The following is a 19,587-nucleotide window of genomic DNA, read 5'->3' on the forward strand; positions in this document are numbered from 1 at the left end:
ATTCCTGCCAGGGGACCACTGTACTTTCCACCACCACCATTTTTGTGCAGGTGATATCAGATAAAAAAGGAACACTGAGGAGCAACCTGGAAAAGGAAAAAAAGAGGGGACTTCCTTGGCGGTTCAGTTGTTAAGACTTCACCTTCCAACACAGGGGTGCAGGTTCGATCCCTGGTGGGGAGGATAAGATCCCACATGCCTCGAGGCAAAAGAAAAAAAAAACACCATAAAACAGAAGCAGTATTTTAACAAATTCAATAAAGACTTAATTTTTTTTAAGAAAAAGAATGAGAGAATCCTTGTGTTTTCATGTTCAAGAATCCCAAAGCGGGAGAATGAGGACTGGTATCTTCAGGATTCAGTGTTTATAAAGTCAGTGACCAGGCTTTCTTTCAGGAACAGACGAACAATTTTAATTCAGTAAACATCCTCCAAACACCTCCCTCATAAATGTCTATAAAGATAAGCCCTATTCCCCACACCACCCCACAAGGTTTTGTTGTTGGTCGGGGAGGAGTTTGTTTTACTTTTCAAGAGCATTCACAGAAGAGTCCAGCTCATCAGCTAACTGCCTCGAGTCCTGAAAATGAGGTGTGGGAGAATGAATGCTCCCCTAGGTGTCAGCGGCCTTCCTGTTTCCAACTCTAGCTGTATAAAGTGGATGGAGACATTTCATACGTCTGAGTGTCAGTTTCTCCATTGGTACAACGGGAATGACACTACCTATAAGGGCTTCTTTTTCTGATAATTAAGTGAGGTTTAAAATGTATATAAAAGCACTCTGTAAATTTTTAAGTATTTTACGATCATGATACTGCATGCTCAGTCGCTTCAGTCATGTCCAACTCTTTGCAACCCCATGGACTGTAGCCCGCCAGGTTCCTCTATCCACAGGATTCTCCAGGCAAGAATACCGGAGGGGGTTGCCATGCCTCCTCCAGGGGAATCTTCCCCACCCAAGAATCAAACTCTTGTCTCTTCCGTCTCCAGCAGTGCCAGACGGGGTTCTTTACCACTAGCATCACCTGGGAAACCCACAACATGATATTAGGAGTTACGGCTTTGCATATTTTCCATCCATAATCAGTTTATTTCACGAGGTAGTTTATTCAAAATACTTCAAGTACTATTCCTTAAGAAACCCATACAGGCCAAGTGATTTTAAACTATCCTATAAAACCAAACAACTATTCTGATATCAGTTTCTGTATTATTCTTATAACTCAGGTGACAGAATATTAATGCCCTAAATTCAGTTCAGTTCAGTCGCTCGTCGTGTCCGTCTCTTTGCAACCCCATGAATCGCAGCACACCAGGTCTCCCTGTCCATCACAAACTTCCAGAGTCTACTCAAACTCATGTCCATCGAGTCGGTGATGCCATCCAGCCATCTCATCCTCTGTTGTCCCCTTCTCCTCCTGCCCCCAATCCCTCCCAGCATCAGGGTCTTTTCCAATGAGTCAGTTCTTCGCATGAGGTGGCCAAAGTATTGGAGTTTCAGCTTCAGCATCAGTCCTTCCAATGAACACCCAGGACTGATCTCCTTTAGGATGGACTGGTTGGATCTCCTTGCAGTCCAAGGGACTCTCAAGAGTCTTCTCCAACACCACAGTTCAAAAGCATCAATTTTTTGGTGCTCAGCTTTCTTCACAGTCCAACTCTCACATCCATACATGACTACTGGAAAGACCATAGCCTTGACTAGATGGACCTTTGTTGGCAAAGTAATGTCTCTGCTTTTTAATATGCTATCTAAGTTGGTCATAACTTTCCTTCCAAGGAGTAAGCATCTTTTAATTTCATTGCTGCAATCACCATCTGCAGTGATTTTGGAGCCCCAAAAAATAAAGTCTGACACTGTTTCCCCATCCATTTGCCATGAAGTGATGGGACCAGATGCCATGATCTTAGTTTTCTGAATGTTGAGCTTTAAGCCAACTTTTTCACTCTCCTCTTTCACTTTCATCAAGAGGCTTTTTAATTCCTCTTCACTTTCTGCCATAAGGGTGGTGTCATCTGCATATCTGAGGTTATTGATATTTCTCCTGGCAATCTTGATTCCAGCTTGTGCTTCTTCCAGCCCAGCGTTTCTCATGATGAACTCTGCATATAAGTTAAATAAGCAGGGTGACAATATACAGCCTTGACGTACTTCTTTTCCTATTTGGAACCAGTCTGTTGTTCCATGTTCAGTTCTAACTGTTGCTTCCTGACCTGGGAAGCAACAGTTTCTCAAGAGGCAGGTTTCTCAAGAGCAGGTCAGGTGGTCTGTTATGCCCATCTCTTTCAGAATTTTCCACAGTTTATTGTGATCCACATAGTCAAAGGCTTTGGCATAGTCAATAAAGCAGAAATAGATGTTTTTCTGGAACTCTCTTGCTTTTTCGATGATCCAATGGATGTTGGCAATTTGATCTCTGGTTCCTCTGCCTTTTCTAAAACGAGCTTGAACATCTGGAAGTTCACAGTTCACGTATTGCTGAAGCCTGGCTTGGAGAATTTTGAGCATTACTTTACTAGCGTGCGAGATGAGAGCAATTGTGCAGTAGCTTGAGCATTCTTTAGGATTGCCTTTCTTTGGGATTGGAATGAAAACTGATCTTTTCCAGTCCTGTGGCAACTGCTGAGTTTTCCAAATTTGCTGGCATATTGCATCTAGCACTTTCACAGCATCATCTTTTAGAATTTGAAATAGCTCAACTGGAATTCCATCACCTCCACTAGCTTTGTTTGCAGTGATGCTTTCTAAGGCCCACTTGACTTCACATTCCAGGATGTCTGGCTCTAGGTGAGTGGTCACACCATCATGATTATCTGGGTCGTGAAGATCTTTTTTGTACAGCTCTTCTGTGTATTCTTGCCACCTCTTCTTAATATCGTCTGCTTCTGTCAGGTCCCTACCATTTCTGTCCTTTGCTGTGCCCATCTTTGCATGAAATGTTCCCTTGGTATCTCTAATTTTCTTGAAGAGATCTCTAGTCTTTACCATTCTGTTGTTTTCCTCTATTTCTCTGCATTGATCGATGAGGAAGGCTTTCTCTCTTTTTTTTTTTAATTAATTTATTTGGTTGTGCCAGTCTTAGTTGCAACATGCGAGTTCTTAGTGGCAGCATATGGGATCCAGTTCCCCAACCAGGGATCAAACCCATATGCTCTGCATTGGGAGCATGGAGTCTCAGCCACTGGACCACCAAGGAAGTCCCAGGAAGGCTTTCTTATCTCTCCTTGCTATGCCCTAGATTCAACATTAAAAAAACTATGATCATGGCATCTGGTGCCATTACTTCATGGCAAATAGAAGAGGGGAAAGTGGAAACAGTGACAGACTTTATTTTTGGGGGCTCCAAAATCATTGCAGATGAAGACTACAGCATGAAATTAAGATGCTTGCTCCTTGGAAGGAAAGCTATGACAAATGTAGATAAGTGTATTAAAAAGCAGAAACCACTTTGCTGACAAAGGTCGATACAGTCAAAGCTGTGGTTTTTCCAGTAGTCATGTATGGATGTGATAGCTGAACCATAAAGAAGGCTGAGGGCCAAAAAACTGATGCTTTCGAATTATGGTGAGAGATCAAATCAGTCAATCCGAAAGGAAATCAACCCTGAGTATTCACTGGAAGGACTGATGCTGAAGCTGAAGCTCTGATACACTGGCCACCTGGGTGAAGAGGTGACTCATTTTAAAAGACTTTGCGGCTGGGAAAGACCGAAGGCAAAAGGAGAAGGGGGTAGCAGAAGATGAGATGCTTAGACAGCATCACCGACTCAATGGACATGAAACTGAGCAAACTCCAGGAGACGGTGAGGGACAGGGAAGCCTGGTGTGCTGCAGCCCATGGGATCGCAGAGAATCGGATACGACTGAGTGACTCACAGACACACACACATTTAAAGAAGATCTATATTCTGGGTAAAATGGCAAACTGAACATTACTTTTGCTTTCTTCCAAAATTCCACTAAAGGAACTTTTGAAGGCATACACCCACAAGGTAAAGAACAAGACAGAAGAAAGCAGCAACAAAATTTCAGAATTTGTAAAGCAAATGGGCCAATGGTAACTAACTCAGCAGATTCAAGAAAGTCGAACCCTAAGCAAAAAGTGGAGAAGACCAAGAAATGATTACACCATAAACAGGTACTCAAAGGCTTAGGAACCAGAACTGAAAGCTGAGGACGGAAAAGGAGGTAGTGGTGGTGAGGTAATAACAGATGTTTGGTTAGAAACCTTCTTAAAAAGTGAGTGTAGGGATTCCTCTGGTGGTTCAGTGGCTAAAACAGCACACTCCTAGTGCAGGAGGCCTGGTCAAGGAACTAGATCCCACATGCCACACTAAGAATTTGCATGCTGCAATGAAAAGATTTCACATGCTGCAATTAGACCCAGCACAACCAAAGAAATAAAAATATTTATAATTTTTTTTTTTTTTTTAAAAAGAAGTGAGTGTATCCTACTGTGGCAGGAGAGAAGCAAGGCTAGAATCTAAACCAAGACTGGGTTACAGATGCCCACCTAAAGAGAAGATGTTTAAGTGAATGTCTTCACTCACCTAACGTCCAGCACACTGACCTGCAGCCGATAGGTAGGAGAATGGAAGACCCTTTTCCATAAAGTAGAAAGAAAGAAAAAGAAGCAAAAAATAACAGAATAGATGGGACTTTAGGGGTCCAATCATTTAAATTCAAATTCCAAATAACAGGAATTCCAGAGAGAAAGAAATAGATCGCCTAAAAAGCTTTAAAGGTCAAAACAACTTAAAACTAATGGAACAACACCTTTTAAACTTTTGAGGAAGACGTATTTTTAACCCAGACTTTAGTCAAACCATCAATCAAAGATGAAGATAGAATAAAGACATTTTCAGATTGACAAAGTCTCAAAAAAGTTATCTTCTCTGCTCTCCTTTTCAGGAAGAAGATGAGGAATATGTTCCAACAAAAGAAAGAAATGAAGCAGAAAAATAACACAGAATAAAGACTCCTAACAAGTTCGAACAGAGAAGAAAGGCAAAGGCATCCCAGGATGATGGCAAAGGAGACAAAGATGACAGCTAGGAACCTGGCTGAGAGGATCCTCTGTCTAGATGAGGTGAGTAGGCAGCCGGAGAGGTTTCTGCAGGAAGATGAAACTGATAGAATTTCTGAGGAGTCAAAATATCTTGAGAGGAGATTTAGACCATGTGGGGTTGAGTAGGTTGTTAAGTGTAAACAGAACTAACAACAGCAATTAAAAAACACCATTAACTTCTAGAAAAGCAAAAAGAAATATGTAGTTACAGGAAAGTAATCATGGCTCAGCTGTGATTGGCATTTTCATAATCATAAAAACATGACCATAGAAGATTGACAACAACGTATAATGGAATTGTGTTGGGAGAATGGGAGAAGGGGACAAGGAAGGGTGTGTGTCTATGGAATACAGGTGTGAAAATTAACTAAAACACTATCTTCCACACAGAGAAGTCAATAGGCCATGCTTAAAACAAAACAGAAAGCAATCAAGAAATAGTAATAGAAGTGTGTTATTTAGAGACATGAATATACATCCTAAAAGAAACAGCAAAAATAGTCGAAAATAGCTGTCTTTGGGAAGGGGAAGTGAAATAGACATTTTTGTCATTAGACTTTTCTTTTTATTAAATGTTTTATAGAACTAGTTCATTCTAATTATCTACATGTAAGTTTGATGAAATTAAAAATGAGAGAGAAAGAGACAGAAAGAAGAAGGAAGTGGGGCAGGAAGGGAGGGCAAAGAGGAGGGTGGGAGGGGAGAAAGCAGGAAGGAAGAAAGAAGGCTTTCTAGAAATCCACACCACCAATCCAAAGGGCAATGATATGAATTTAAGGGTTTGATTTGGGGTTAACCAGAAGCTCTCTAGGAACCCTCCATCTTGTCTGCTCATTTCCTTCTCATGCCAACATTTCTTTACAGGTTCTGCTATAGCACTGACACTTAGACACAGTTATAAGTGAAATCTGGAACTCTACTCAAGTTAATATTTTGACTGAACTAAATCCAAAATTCCTGACAGAGTTAAAAAATAAATCTGAAAACGAAAGTGATCCTAAAATAAAACTCAAATTATAAATGGTTAATTTTTTTAGAAATTGGAAAGAACACAACACTGGTGAAGTAGAGGAAGCCCGGCAGATAGGAACACCTATTATTAGACAATCATTCAAAGCATGATCCCTGGAGAAGGAAATGGCAACCCAGTCCAGTATTCTTGCTAGGAGAACCCCATGGACAGAGGAGCGGGGTGGGCTACTGTTCATGGAGTCAGAGTCAGACACGACTGAGTGAATAAGCACACAAGGGTGTGATACTTTTGCAAACGTGAAAAGTAGATAAATGGACCTGAATAAAACAAGGAGAACTGAGCCAATTATATATAAAATGTTAGTTTATGAAGAAGCAGCCACTGAAAAATAATAGGAAAGAATTTAAGCACTAGAATGACGAGCAAGAATTTATTTAAAAAAAGAATTTATTTCTCTCTAATCCTTATCACAGACCCCATAATATACCTCAGAAACATGAGAGTGTTAAAAATGCAAACATCAATAACAGTAACATTAATAGAAAATAAAATGGAGTATTTATCAGTACTCTGGGATAATAACTTTAAACTAGATTGGAGGTTGTAGGGGAACTCACAAAGAAAAAGATAACCAAATGTGACTACACAAATTTGAAAATTCTGTGAAACAAAAATAATAATAAATATTAAAAATCAAAGCAAGAGATCAGAAGAAAATATTTGCACAAAATATAATAGACATTAGATAGATACACAATGTTATGTGAATACACAATCTTAACCAGAAAGAAAATAACATGACAAAATATATTAAGGAAAACATATAAAAAGACAATCACAGGAAATAAAATATTCTCAATAAAAATATGAAATGACAAGATCTGCTCTTTAGCAAATAAATACAAATTAAAAATAAGATACTACTTTAGACTAACAGATAGAAATAAGAGAGAAAAAAATCACAAGGTTTATTGATGCCTTAGTTACCAGATGGAAAGAACAAAATTGAAAATGTTTATTGTGTGTTTATGTTGCTGTCAGTGGTAGGTGTAGGGGTCTAGATGTCAACAGAAAGGAGAAAAATTCCATGCACTCAGCTTCAGCAAAGGGCAGTTAATATCTTGAGAAATTTTCTAATTAAACAAAAACAAAATAATGCTGACTACATGGAATTTTCTTCCACCAACTATTAATCTTTTCAGATGGGTTGGCACTACTATAATTTTGACTCTAAGGAATAAGCTTCATCCTTTCAAGAGTTCTACATTTTCAAAAGAGAAAAATATTTCAGCTCACCTACAGGAACAGAAAAAAGGTCTCCTCTCACAGTAAAGTATTCCCTTTTATGTGGAATCCAAAAAGAAATGACACAAATGAACTTGTTTACAAAACAGTAACAGACTCCCGGAGAACTAGCATATGGTTGCCAGGAGGAAGGACAGAAGGAAAAGGATAGTTAGGGAGTTTGGGATGCACATGTACACACTGCTTTATTTTAAGTGGATAACCAACAAGGACTTACTGTATAGCGCAGGGAGCTCTGCTCAGTATAATGTGGCAGTCTGGATGGGAGGGGAACCTGGGGGAGAATGGATTCATGTACTTGTATGGCTGAGTCCCTCTGCTGTCCACCTGAAACTATCACAACATTGTCCATAGGCTATACTGCAATATAAAATAAAAATTAAACATAGGGACTTCCCTTCTGGTCCAGTGATTAAGAATCTTCCTTGTAATGCAGGGGACATGGGTTCGATCCCAGGTCTGGGAACTAAAATCCCACATGCCTTGGGGCAACTACCTCGCACTCCGGAGCTCACAGGCCACAAGGAAAGAGCCCTCAAGCTGCAACTGAGACCTGATACAGCCATAAATAAATAATTTTTAAGTCAAATATATTTTTAAAATCTGATGGAAATTTCTCATTGAAAAAAACTCTCAATGAAAATATAAAAGCTGAACTAATTTACAAAAGTATTCAATTGGATTCACCATGGTTAAACTTGTCACCCACCTACACTCAGCAATAAACCAAGCTCGAACTATGAAAAATAGAAAGTATAAAAACTGATGCAATGATTTCCTCATCGTTCATATACTCCCTGTATATCAATACAATATTTATACTAGAAGCAAGAAAAAAATTAGAACATAAAGTACATTTGCAATACTAAGGAAAATGCCAAGCATGGGCAGAAAGACGAGAGAAAACATGGCTTATGTTCATCACAGGACATCACTTGTCCATTCATTTAACATCACACTTCAAATCTGAGTTATATTTTTACTTGCACCGCAGTCTTTAATTCCACTTTTGTTTTGAGATGTTGTTGTTTTGAGATGCTAGATGGTGGACAGTGCAGATGTGTTTAAGTTGACAGAAATGAGACACAGCGAAGCATTCTACACTTCCATCTACATCTAGTGAACACCGTTCTATGATGACTTAACCTTCCCTTCCCCGAAATCAGCCAAACGAACTTTTTTTTTTTGGTCACACCAGGAGGCTTGTGGGATCTTAGTTCCCTGACCAGATACTGAATCTGGCTTTGTCAGTGAAAGTGCCCAAGTCCTAAGGACTGGACAACCAGGGAACTCCCCAATGTATGGTATTCTTAGTGAAGGAGACATTCATAGGTTAAATGTGCACATATTTGTTTTGTGATGTCTGGTTAAACAGGAAATCGATTCTTAGTAGAGGAGCAATCTGGTTACTTTCTCAACCCAAAGACTCTTAATTCAAATACTATATTTATTTATTTAATGTAATCAGTTCAGTTCAGCTCAGTCGCTCAGTCATGTCTGACTCTTTGCGACTCCATGAACTGCAGCACGCCAGCCTTCCCTATCACCAACTCCCAGAGTTTACTCACACTCATGTCTATCAAGTTGGTGATGCCATCCAACCAACTCATCCTCTGTCACCCCCTTCTCCTCCCGCCTTCGATCTTTCCCAGCATCAGGGTCTTTTCAAATGAGTCAGTTCTTCCCATCAGGTGGCCAAAGTATTGGAGTTTCCGCTTCAGCATCAGTCCTTCCAATGAATATGCAGGTCTGATTTCCTTTAGGATGGACTGGTTGGATCTCCTTGCAATTCAAGGGACCCGCAAGAGTCTACTCCAACACCACAGTTCAAAAGCATCTATTCTTTGGCACTCAGCTTTCTTTATAGTCCAACTCTCACATCCATACATGATTACTGGAAAAACCATAGCTTTGACTAGACGGACTTTTGTTGGACATAAATAAATTGCAGTAGAAGAGATGTAGGAGATTCAAAGATTAAAAAATCAAGAAGTCACAATCGCTGCCCTCAACTAAGTTTTTTAAAATGTATAGTGAGAAAGAGGCAGGTACAGAAATAATCAAAGAGCAAGAACTGGCCATAAAGGGAATAAAAGGACTCAGCAGGAGCTGCTAAGCCAGGTAGAGCTACAACACCAGTGCCAGGTCCTCCCACAGCAGGGCCAAGAAAACGAAGTGGGAAGATGAGAAGTCACAGCAGATACTGACCTCTGAGCACAGGTGCCTCTACCTTGATCTAAAACAAGATCCAAAGGCAAATCTGTCAAGCGCCCTCCTAGGCTGTAATCATCAGATTTTTAAAGTTAACCCTTAAAAAGCTGTAACATAAGCTCATGATTGTCAGCTTTAAGTTTATATTCCTTCACTGTATATTACATATTAAAATATTTATACATTAGCTTCTAGCAATGGCACATTGAAAGAGATGAATAGAAACTTTCTTCTCAGCTCCTTGCTATCTATTTTATTCATTAAATGAAGGAGTTGAGGACTTTCCTGGTGGTCCAGTGGTTAAGATTTCACACTTTCAATGCAGGGGGCGCAGGTTCAATCCCTGGTTAGGGAACTAAGACCCTACATGCCATGCAGCCAGAAAAGAAAAAAAAAAAAAAAAATGGAGTCACTTTCTTGTTCTATCTTTGCCAGTATGTGTACTCACAAACACACATGTGTGTGAAGGACTGGTCAATTCTAAACTAGACAGAACAAAAGATCTTTATTTAAAAAGAGGTCCCTTGTCTTAGAACCGGAGCCAGGTTCGCACATTCTATTTTTTATATAAACTGTGTTCCATAAGAATGGGAAACTTTCTCTGAGCCAAGACTACGCTGGCTTGCTGGTTCCATGATATTTCCTCTTTCCTGACATTCGTTCTTTTCTATTGTTACTTGTTTCATTGCTTATCTTCTTTGTTGGCCAACAAGCTCCACAGGGTCAAGGGCTGTACTTACTGTGTTCGCCATGTGCCCTCGAGGGTCGCGCTCATAGAGAGCCTAAGTTAAGTATCTGTTGAATAACTATGCTTGCCAGACTGGTTATTTCTTTCAACCATTTCTGATGAAGCTAGGTCTCTTGTACGCAAAGAGGAAGTGACACTCCTTATCTTCAAGATGAAGAAGACAAGAGACTTTCCCAGTAGTCCAGTGGTTATGACTCGACCCTTCCAATTCAGGGAAGTACGTTCAGTCCCTGGTGGGGGAACTAATATCCCACATGCTACGATTCAAGTTGCAGCCAAAAAAAAAAAAAAGAGGACAGGCTGGTAGAAGGATAATAATAAATGTAAGAATGGGAGAATAGATGGGTGTACTTTCTGAACTCACTGGAAGATGGAGAACGCAACTGCGGCTGCTGCTGCTAAGTCCCTTCAGTCATGTCCGACTCTGTGTGACCCCATAGACGGCAGCCCACCAGGCTCCCCCGTCCCTGGGATTCTCCAGGCAAGAACACTGGAGTGGGTTGCCATTTCCTTCTCCAATGCATGAAAGTGAAAAGTGAAAGTGAAGTTGCTCAGTCTTGTCCGACTCTTAGTGACCCCATGGACTGCAGCCTACCAGGCTCCTCCGTCCATGGGATTTTCCAGGCAAGAGTACTGGAGTGGGCTGCCAGTGCCTTCTCCAGAGAACTCAACTGGATGCTTCTAAATGGTCTATCAGGAGTTTGCTGAGCCAGGAAAAGGGGAAGGGACCAGGCAGAGACAACCCAGACCATTGAAGCTATAGGAACTAGAGCAATTCAGTGCTGCAAAGATGAACAAAACATATCAAAATTTGCTAGGAGTTTATCAGATTACTCTTTAGGTGACTAATATTTCCTGCAATGACCTGACTCAAAATCCATGCTTTTCCCTTTGAAGAAAAATGTGCTGTGCTGTGCTTAATCGCTCAGTTGTGTCCAGCTCCTTGCGACCTCATGAACTACAGTGTGACAGGCCCCTCTGTCCATGGGGATTCTCCAGGCAAGAACACTGGAGTGGGTTGCCATTCCCCGCTCCAGGGGAATCTTCCCAACCCAGGGATCAAACCCAGGTCTCCCACATTGCAGGTGGATTCTTTACTGTCTGAGCCACCAGGGAAATAATTATTCCCTATTTCAATGAATCAGGTAATATACTTTCCTATCATAGTTATCTATCTCATTCTATTAGATGGTCATTTAAAGCTTTAAGACAGCACCTCCAAGTTTCATTTGGCATAAGATTTTCTGGAACCTCCTTATTCTCCTAGAAATTACTGATTCCTATAAATTCACTGATTCACTCCCCACCCCCAAGCTTTTTATCTACAACTATTCCAGGAATTTGGCATCTCTCCCCCAGTTATCAAGATAGTAAAAGGCCAAGCTAGAAACTCCTCTCTCAAGCAATCCCAGCTGGAAGCCAGCCAGGGAATTTGGGCCAGGCTCTTTGGTGGCCAAGCCAGGAATATGCTATAAAGGACAAAGAGTGAATATCACTAATTCTGTCCTGCCGGGATTAAGGTTCAGGTACTCCTCTGCTCCACAGTCCCTGTGACTTTTTGCTAATCTGAAAAATCCCAATAGGCTTGGTCACCATCAAGGGCATAAGAGTTCCAGGCAATGGTATTTGAACTATAGCACAGATCAAAATCATCTGTGGAAAATGGGTTGAAAATGTCAATTCATGGTTTCCACTATTAAAGATCCTACTCTAGTAGATCTTGAATGTAAACCCAGACTTCCTTTTCTGTTTTCTTTTTGTTGCTTGTTTGTGGGGCATGTTTTAAAATATCCCAGGCAATTCTGATCTTATAATCTACAGGCTACACATTGAGACTCACTGGACTGATTTGGGGCCTTTCAAAGGCTTTTTAAAAAGGGAGAGGGGAGGAGGGAGAGAAGGGAGAGAAAATGTTGCCTAATAAATGTATGTGCTTAGTCACTCAGTCGTGTCCAACTCTTTGCGACCCCATGGACTGTAGCCCACCAGGCAGCCTAATAAATAGAGCCTAATAAAATTGTTTACCATTTAACAATGGTAAAGCCTTGTTGCTGCCCTTGTTCAGTCGCTAACTGGTGTCTGACTCTTTGGGATCTCACGGACTGCAGCACACCACTCCCTTGTCCTTCACCATCTCTGGAGTTTGCTCAAACTCATATCCATTGAATCCGTGATGCCATCCAACCATCTCATCCTCTTCCGTCCCCTTCTCCTGCCTTCAATCTTTCCCACCTTCAGGGTCTTTTCCAATGAGTCAACTCCTCACATCAGGTGGCCACTACTTGAATTAGTAAATACTTACTCCAATACAGCAAAGTCTTGAATTACAGGAAAGACCAGCTCTTCTCTCCGTTGTTTGAACAGCCTGCATGTTTGGTTAGCCTTCTCTGTGATGCACCCTTCTCTACTCATCCTGGCCAACCCTCACCTGGCTCTTCTGCTCATACTCTTCCCAGGATTAAGACTACTATCTTCTTGATCTCTGATCAGCTCTTCTATATCCTCCAGGGTCTTGGACAAAACCCCAGCTTTCTGGGCTACCCTTAGCAGGGCAAGTCTGGCTCAGAAGGACATGGCAAAGCCCTCATGGAGAAGAACGCTGCCTTCCGGAGAAATGCAGTGATTGATGGGATACTCACATCCCCTTCAGGACCAAGGCCCTTGCTTCTCGGCTGCCAGGAACGTTGACTGTAGAAGGGTCACAGCTCCAGGAACTGCCTTTGACTAAATAAAGGGAGTTGTTTGGCCCAAGATTACACACTTCTGCCTGGATACAGCCCACAATCAATGACGAGTTGATGCCAGGGATACAATGGCCAGCCCCCATGCTTCAAAGATGGCATTACAATTCTGAAGGGCCATCCCACCTCCAAGGTTTCCCACCATGAAGACCACCCTTGTACCTGCACTGCAGTTCATTCCTCCATCTGCACATTCCTGCTCTCCTCTCCCCCAGCCAAGTCCTCTCAGAGCACCTCCCAATAAGTTTCTCATATGCAAATCTCAGAGTCTGTTCCCAGGAAGCTTGACCTAACATCAAAAGAGGAAACTTGCCTCTTTTAGTCGAGTAATAACATCACAGTGCACGGGGCCTCTGCACCTTACTTCTCAGGTAATGCTGGGTGGTCACTTAATCTCTCCCGGGGTCTCCTTCCTCATCTACACAATTAAAATACAGAAAACAATAATACGTGTTATATCTGTTTTGCCAGAGTTTTATGAGAATTAAAAGAGAAAATATCTATGAGATTACTTTGTAAGTAACGAAGAACTGTATAATTCTGTCAACTGACATCACTGTATGTTGGTTTAGCCACGTAATAATCGGGTGAGAGGGGAAAAAGAAGGGGGATATCTACTAATATTATAGAATTCCGCTTACACAATGTGGTTGACTTTATCTCAAATCAACAGATTTGTGTCACTAATCAGTACACCCAGGCACATAAGAGAAACTAAAAGCAAAACCAGGAATGAGACATGCATTTATGCAACTCTGAAATAAAAGTGAGAACAATCCTTGTTCCCTCTTTTTCCATGTGAAGATAGCAATTGAGCCATTTCCACTATTGTAAAAAGTCAGAATTTACATTATTACCCAACAAGTTATGCAATGAGCATGAAATGTCCTTTAGCTTTGAATAGAGAAATGAGTGAAACAGTTGGGTATACAAAATGGGGAACACTTTACTAAGCAACTTGTACTTTCTAGATTACCTTGATATTGTATCCACTAGACAGAAAAAAAGTATATAAACTAACTGAAAACATTCAATTAGCTCAAGAAAGATAAATGAAAATTACTAATCCTAAAACTTCTTCCTACTAAAAATAATCAAATTATTGGGTTTTACAAAGAACTTGAGTGAGAAACACAAATAAGTGTCTGGTATCCAGAAACTCAGAAGGAGTGACCAGCAAACTTACTCTTGACAGATGGTTTCATGATCAGCAAAAGTCACAGAACAGTTAGAACTCAGAGGAGGCTGAGACCTACAAGAGCCGTTAACTCTGGCAATTCTCTGCACTCAGGAAAACCACAGTGGAAACGAGAAGGCCAGACAAACCCACATGAAATATTAACCAAAACCCTTCCCTTTCTTATTCTCTGAACACTGAATGAGTAACAGGCAGGCATATAGGAATTTAGACCAAGGGGTAAACACGTGGACTAGATTATCTCAGAAGGCTTTATGTCAGTTTCATATAATGGAAAACTATAAATATCGAGATTTCCTGGTAAATCTAAAGCAATGCTGAATGAAACATTTTGTTCATGCATGGAGAAAACATTTCAAAGCTTCAAGTGTTAAGATATTTGAGCATTTTATAATTTCAAACTTAAGTGAGTTTGCTGATTCATTTAAGTAAGTAAGTAAGTAGAGTTGCTCAGTCGTATCCGACTCTTTGCAACCCCATGGACTGTAGCTTACCAGGCTCCTCAGTCCATGGGATTTTCCAGGCAAGGATACTGGAGTGGGTTGCCATTCATTTAGGTACAACATTAATTCAATGTCTATAAACCTTACATGGTCCAAAGGACAGGCCATTGAGGAAAAAGGGAATTAGACCTTGGTTGCTGGACAAAAATCAGAGAATTGTTCCAAGTCAAAAGAGAGTGAATCATGAGCCGATGAGACTAGTGAAGAGGTGGGGTCAGATTTCGGGGTTTGATAGTGAAAAATATATTTATCAGGACCAAACGAATGGACCTGTAAATAAAAATGACAGCCCAAACCCAGGAAACTTGAATCACTTTGCCTAGCTTAAATCAAGGAAACGGGAAACAGTGGCGCCAGCTTCAACTGACCAAGATTCTGAAAGTTAGAAACAGGAGGGGTTGGTAATTACCTGGTTTCAGATAAAATCAAAGCAAAACAGGCCTCAGAAAACAGATGATAAACCAAAACTGTAAGATCTGGAGCTGTTATGGACCTGCATGCATCTGTTAGTAAATCTTCTACGATCAGACCCTGCTCAGTAGATGATGTATATCCCCTGGCCAGCCTTTCTGCTTCCCCATGGGAGGCATACTATAGATCTTAGCTACAAAACATTGAGCATCTAAGAAACACAAGCAGCTTCCCAGGTGGCTCAGTGGTAAAGAATCTGTCTGCCAATACAGGAGCCATAGGAGATGCGAGTTTGATCCCTGGGTCAGGAAGATTCCCTGGAGGAGGAAATGGAAACTCCCTTCAGTATGGCCTGGAGAATTCTGTGGATAGAGGAGCCTGGTGGGCTATGCTCCCTGGGGCTGCAGGGACCAAAGTCACTTTGGACACGACCAAAGTGACTTAGCATGCATGCACAAGCAGGAAACACAATATTGCATCTAGGGCTTTGGGAAGGGCAGTAACGGAAGCGCCTCTGAGGACACAGCTGTGGAAGCCCTGGGAACCTTCAGACATGTTAAATCTCCATTAAAATATTTTGAATTCCCAGGAGAAATGCTCTGATTAAGCTAAGCTTATTCTTAGACCAACCAGGTACTTCTTGGGGTAAAGGGAGGGGCAGAGGTGCCGCAGCACAGTGGGACCCCTGGGAGCCATCTCATGTACTGGGCTATTCCTGGCTGCGAAAGGATTGTCAGAATCAGGAGAATGACTCCAATCTGAGTTTACCACAGTGTCTAAAACATCACTCATTCATTCATAAAGACAGCCTATCAGAGCAGAGTGGTAAGAACACAAGCAAGGAAAACAAAACAAAACCAAACCCAAACAAACAAAAAGGATACAAGCAAGCTCTGCATTTTGATGTATTGCTTTCTAAACTGCTTCATAAATGTACATGTACATATGAACTTTTTTTTAGAGTTAAGAGCATGCTATTCATACAGTTTATAACTCAGTAATAGGCTGTTAATACTTAGTTATGTCAGTAAACATTCTAAACATAAAAAATGATAAAATAATACAAGCAAGTTCTGGAGTCAAAAATGCTCAGGATCAATTCTTGGCTCTGACAATCTAACACTGCACTTTCTGCACCAGTCAAACATAGTTAACAACAGTACCTATCTCAGAGGATTGCAATATGGAGTGAAAGACTTGATTCACATAATGAGCCTAGAATAGAGCCTAGAACATAATATGCACTCAATAAACGTTAGCTGTTGTTAGTATTCCTTCAAAAATGTTTTATGAGTACTGACAATATGCCAAACCCTTTATGAGGTCCTCATTATCCTTGAAACCAAGCCTACTCTTCTGTTTATCTTCCTATCTTAGTCATTGACTAGAAATATGGGAGTCATCCCAACCTCCTTTCTCCCTCTCACTGCCATTTCTGGGTTCCGGGCCAGATTCCACCTACTAAACACCTCTCAGCTCCTTCCCTCTTTTCCGTTCCTCACTGTCACTGCTTGACTCAAGGCTTCTTTAATTTCTCATCTTGAATATTACAAGAATCTCCTCCATGTCACCCAAAGGCTAGTGCCACGCTCATCCAACCTATTCTCTATCTTGAGTCAAAGTTGGCTTTTCCAAACACAGATGAATCTGATAATATCATTCACATGATTAAAGTCCTTTATAGGATAAACTCAAAGCTCTTACATGACATATGGGCCTATGTGATCTGACCCAGTCTGTCTCTCGAGCCCTCTCCCCAGACAGTGTCCACCTTGAACAGGTTGATCCTTCTGCTGGGTCATCTATCCCTCCATCGGATGACAAATCCTCTTACATTAAGGTTCATTATTTAATTGATACCTACTCCCTAAAACTTATCATGACAGAAGCCTGTGCCAAATTCAAGAAGTACATTGATGAAGATCACACTCAACATTTTCTCATAGAAAAAGTAATTTTTAGGCTCTTGAAAGAGAAATAAAGTGTGGAAACTAAGAAAAATTTGTGTCAAATTTAGCACTGTTTCCCTCAGTGGGTGGATATCTTATGGAATTGAAGAAACTGGATCTATTTCGGTATTAGGTTCAAAAAGCACCTCAGTAGATTTCAGTCCCAACAGTGGATTTACTCATGTTGAGTTACACAGCTATAACATGTTAGAAAAGATTGATCTGAACTGTAAAAACAATGATCAGAAAGTTGTTTCACTATGGTGTTGTCATGTTATTAGCCATTAATTAGTCACTTTAAAAATGTCTGTGTTTATCTAGTGGTAATATCAGACTGGACTTATTTTTACACGGTTACTAGATAATTTGAAATGTGGTTAATTTATAAAAAATTTCTAAAAAGCATGTCTTTCCAATGAACATATTTTTAAATCACTTATTGAGTAAAACACTGACTGAATAAGCTCAACAGGCTGCCTACAAAGACAAGTAGATTATTAAACTCAAACCCTCATCATTCTTCCAGCAATGATAACCCACTTCATTCAGAATCCCAGAGCTAAAAAAAAAAAAAAAAAAAAAAAAAAATCCCAGAGCTGCAGGAACTTCAGTCCTATTGGGACAGAGGCTCAGCTGTGGGCATAGATCTGTCACTGCACTCAACTCCTTCTACTGGATTTTCTAGTGGATTTGCCAGCCTTCTACACTGGTCTTTAGGGTCCTTGTCAGCAAGATCCTGTCTTATTCTCAATTGTATAACCAGAGCTCGATAAAGAGACTGGCACAGAGAAGGTGCCCAATAACTGTTTGCTGGGTTGAATTCAACTCAACTCCAACAGTGATGCTGTCCACCTCTCGACTGTGTCTCTATCCAGCTGCAATAGGACTTATCAGCTTCAACATTTTAGTTTCTCAGTCCCAAGGGGTATCCACCATCTTCACAATTTTTACATGGCACTAATTTATAAAGACAAACTGTCTAAAAGATTTCGATTCAGCGTCACATACAGTCACTATGTAACATGACATGTTTCCACCACACCATCCCAGCAAAAGCAATAACAAACCAGTTATTGAATAACGAAATTAAATTTCTCTTGGGCCTCTGTGGCAAAGCACATGATTTTAATGGTTATCTTACAGCAGCCTGGTGAGCCTAGCTGGTATGCGGTACCACCCAGGCGCTCCTGGAAACAAAACTTGAAACGATTACTTCCTATACTACTAGTTCCAGTTTACCAGCGCCTGCATTTCACATCTTAGTCTTATTTTAAATACAGCCAGAGCAAACCTCACTTTTCAAAAGTTCATTAACAAAGTCTCACATGTAAGAGAGCAGCTCTGTGACTCATTTTGGGATACCCGAAATAACAACTCCTCCCTTCGCTGAGAAACGGCTTCAACAAGTGCGTGAGAACCACCGGAAGTAATAGAGGTCGCGGGCACTGGGAGCCCAGCCTAGAATTCCCTCTCTGGACGGAGTGGAGCACCTAGGCGCTGCATTCTACTGAAAACAAAGAAGGAAAGAAAAAAAAGTCTTCTGTGGGCTGGGAAGGAAAGATTTCAAGGCGGTACGACGTCTCTGTATTTCTTGGCTCCTGAGTCATACTGCCAAGCTGGTCAGAAAGTGCAACCTAATAGGAAGTGAAGAGGTGATCGAAGTCATGCCCCTTCTAATTCAAAAAACAAACACAATCCCCCCAAACTTCAGCCTTTCGACTGAAATAACAAAAGCAGTCTTGGGTGGACACCGTATAAAGGAAGCCTACCAACAGATGTCCGTGAAATAATTTCTAAGAAGCCCTAAATGCGCAGATCTTGTCCATTAGGTGGAAAAAACAATCACTCCTCTCCGAATTAGAGACCCAAAGGCCGCGTCCCCCGACGTGAACAGGCAGCGAGGGACCCGAGGTGCCCCCTCCCCGAAGGCATCCCTCTGTCCCCGAGCGAGCGAGTACCCCTGCGGCCGCACGCCTACAGCGCCAAGCCTCTCCTGGAAGAGAGAAAAGCAGCCCCAAGGAGAGAAAGACGAACCAGGAACGGGGCCGCGCGGGCGACCCCAGGGGCCGTCTCCAGTGGGCGCGCGTCCCAGCGGGGATGGAAACCTGCGGCTCGACTCCCGGTCGACGGGCTCCCGGCACCTCCCGCGGCTCCTCCCGGGCCGCCCGAGCTCCGCGCCGCCGCCGCCGCATCTGGGCGCCCGCCCGGGCCCCGGGGCGTCGGAAGCACCCACAGCTGGGGACCAGGCCCCGCCCCCGGGCGCCGGCTCCCCGCCCCGCCCCTCCGCGCCGCGGGCCTGTGCTTTCCGGACCCCGGCAGCCGGGCCGACCCGCTGCAGCCTCCTCTCCCTCGCGTGCGCCCCGGATGCTCTGCGCGGGGGCGACGAGGACCGGCCGCGAAGGGAGCCGCCCGGGGCACTTCACCGCGTTCCCTAGCCTCCTCTTCCTTGGAGGCCCCCCTGGAAGCCGGGGGGCGGGGGT

General features: G+C 42.0%; 1 protein-coding gene across 3 annotated transcripts in view; it reads right to left on the reverse strand.

The window, feature by feature from the left end:
- Window positions 1-19,341, reverse strand: part of STX11 (syntaxin 11) — a 38,873-nt gene extending 19,532 nt beyond the window's left edge. The window contains exons 1-2 of one of the 3 annotated variants that reach the window (XM_065931209.1): window positions 19,142-19,341; window positions 13,360-13,464 (exon numbers count right to left, since the gene is read on the reverse strand). The gene's annotated coding sequence lies outside the window, so the exon portion shown is untranslated. Of the gene's footprint in view, window positions 1-12,944; window positions 13,016-13,359; window positions 13,465-19,141 lie in introns of those variants that run through there. The other 2 variants (XM_065931210.1, XM_065931208.1) reach the window with 2 other exon arrangements.
- Between the last annotated feature and the right edge of the window lie 246 nt (window positions 19,342-19,587).

This window comes from Muntiacus reevesi, chromosome 3, assembly GCF_963930625.1.
Source record: "Muntiacus reevesi chromosome 3, mMunRee1.1, whole genome shotgun sequence".
Lineage (NCBI taxonomy): Eukaryota > Metazoa > Chordata > Mammalia > Artiodactyla > Cervidae > Muntiacus > Muntiacus reevesi.